Here is a 2,671-nt window from a genome sequence, read left to right as displayed (position 1 = left end):
AGAGAATGTATGCATACACTAAGTATCAAAGTAACTCTACAATATAAACCAAGTAACAGACAGGTATGATATCCGCTTGATTCTTCCCTTATCATTTTACCTCAGTTACTCATTTTTCCTTCCTTGATAATGAAATTTTTTCCAATATTGAGAAAATAGGCTATTCTATATGGTTCATTTTACTTAATATTTCCGGGTGAGGTTATGTTATAGAATGCAGGAACTAGTCTAACGATTTAATATTTGTGTCAAAATAGAACATAAAGTGTGTAACACTATCATCAAAATGAAAAATAGATCTATTTTATCTATATTCTTAGTCACAACTTCTTATGGAACATCAATATTGTTTATGAAAAAAAGCACCAAATTGAATTTTCTTTAGGGATGACATGGTGGCAAGATAAGATGCTGGCTTGGTAAGAACGAGGGAATGAGAAATGGTAGTATAAAAAAAAAAAGAGGAAGAGCTGAGACGAAAAGAAATAAGCCTAGGTAAGAGCTCTAGAAACAGCAGCCAATGCCAGGCCTCAGTTGGTATCCAGCTGTGGCCCCACTACTACTACAGTAACTGCCAGAAAGGTGGCTGCTCCTCCCGGAAATGGGAGCTACCACATCAGCCGACTGGAGAGGTACTGAGCAGACTCTGGAGATAGGCCACGGAAGGAGAGGGGATGACAAGAACAGCAAAGGCTCTGGGTGTAGAATCAGACATGGCCTGCAGAAACACAAAGTTGATCTTCCCCACTGACGTGACAAACTGTAAAGGGAGGAAGACATAAGACATACCTCACTAAGTGCCACACACTAATCCTCGTCTATGTCATGAGTATGGAGTACTTGTGTGACTGCTACACAACCTAATCTTTCCATACTCTTATCCTCACATACTCTGTTTCTTGGGCAATGTTGTAGAGGGTTTAAGAAAAGAAGAGGTAACATTCAACATAGCCAGGTCTGGCTATAAGGAAGGCATCTTCATTTCAGGAACTCCTTGATTTCTTTCTTTATTTCTGAAAAAAAAAAAAAAAAAAAAAAAAAAAAGGCATCAAGGGATTTTTCCTTGGAGTTTGTTAGATGGGTAATCACTGTGATTCACTGTGAAGACAGAAGTTTTAGAAACCAAATGCTTCCAACATCCAAAGCCTACAGAGAGCATTTGTGGCACTGGTTGAGCGATTTGTAGGCGTACAAACAGACAGGATATATGGTGCAAGATAATGTCATTTGAGGAATAATGAGACAGGGAGAACTTTGGCTCAAGACATAAGGAAGACAACCTCTCAGAGGCTCACTTCTCTGGTGCGTACTATTACAAGGTTGGATTAGCTAATGTTTGTGAAGATTTAGGATCATTATTTTTTTCCAAGTCAACATAATAAATATTAATTTTTATTGCACTTTGTGTGGGAGAAATGCTCAGTTGGAGAGCTCCTGCTGATGAGATGCTGGATAAATCACCTTTAACTGTGTACTTTTCATAGTACATAAACAGTTGCTTTCTGCAGAAATCAAGTTATGTCAGATAATAAATTGAAGGGCAAATTGAAAGTGGAATATTTATTCATACTTAATGGGATATATATACACAGTTCATACTTATTCCAAACCAACACATCCAGCACAGGGCATGTATTTTAATGAAACTTTATAACCACAGGAGCAAAATGGAAAAAAGATTAAACATGTATTTATGGAATATCACCCCAGTTCCTAAGCAACAAGACATTGTTTGAACAAAAGTAGATAATTACAGATATAGGTAATTTGGCCTTCTGAGTCTACAGAAGGATATCAGTAAGAAATAGAACTATGTGTGAATCCTCAAGGGCACCTTTGCATGTAGGAAAAGTAAAAGCCATGTAATGCTCCTTTAAGTAGGACGCCTGGAGGTGTCAACTCACACCTGGCAGCAGTTCATAGATCAAGGTACATGGTTCCTGTCCCATCTTGCTGTTGATGGGTTGGCATTCAGGGTACACTGAAAAGGAAACTGAAAACAGCTATCCATCATGTACTCATCAACTTGGATCTCACTCAAATCTCAGAAGAAATATCCTTGGGACAAGTCCTGTGCAGTGATGTGCCACGGGGTGTGTCAAAGGTTGTCCTCTCTGCTGATTTCTGTAAGAGTTTGGTACCAGCACTGCTGGAGCTTCAGTCAGTGATGACTGAATCCATCAGACCCAGATTCTTCAACTCATAGTGCTAAGACATCTACTGTTCTTTATGTCCTAGCTCTTTCTCTATTAATATAAAAATGCACAAGCTGGAAAAAGTATTTCTTACTATTGTGAATAAATCAATAATAATAATATTTTTTAAAAACACAAATAACCTGCTCCTAAAGGCATTGCAGCTGTGACTGCTCTGTCACATTTGCATCAACAGGTGGCAGAGAGGAGAAAGGCTATGTCTATGACGCATGTTCTGAACTATGAACATTTCAATGATTAGTAGCCTAACATTCCTGAAAACAGTAAGCCTGGCACAACCACAGGCCAGCTTTAGGGGGCCCAGACAGGGAGCTGGCTTGAGATGACCACCATCAGAGAGACCCAGATGGGCTTCTGAAGTGGGGATTAAGCCAAAGACTAGAAGAACACCCCCAGGGATCACAAGTGCTGGGTGAGAGTGAGCCTGGGACAGAAGACCCTTGAGAAGAGCCACT

At 39.5% G+C, this 2,671-nt stretch overlaps 1 non-coding gene across 1 annotated transcript; it reads left to right on the top strand.

The window, feature by feature from the left end:
* Nucleotides 1–2,337: 2,337 nt before the first annotated feature.
* LOC127193469 (small nucleolar RNA SNORA17) lies at nt 2,338–2,469 on the top strand. Its single transcript, XR_007831122.1, has one exon. It is a non-coding gene; the product is annotated as a small nucleolar RNA SNORA17 (small nucleolar RNA).
* Nucleotides 2,470–2,671: the final 202 nt, after the last annotated feature.

Source organism: Acomys russatus, chromosome 8 (assembly GCF_903995435.1).
Source record: "Acomys russatus chromosome 8, mAcoRus1.1, whole genome shotgun sequence".
Lineage (NCBI taxonomy): Eukaryota > Metazoa > Chordata > Mammalia > Rodentia > Muridae > Acomys > Acomys russatus.
Note: the sequence above shows the minus strand (reverse complement) of the source record. Positions and strands in the feature narration are given on the sequence as shown.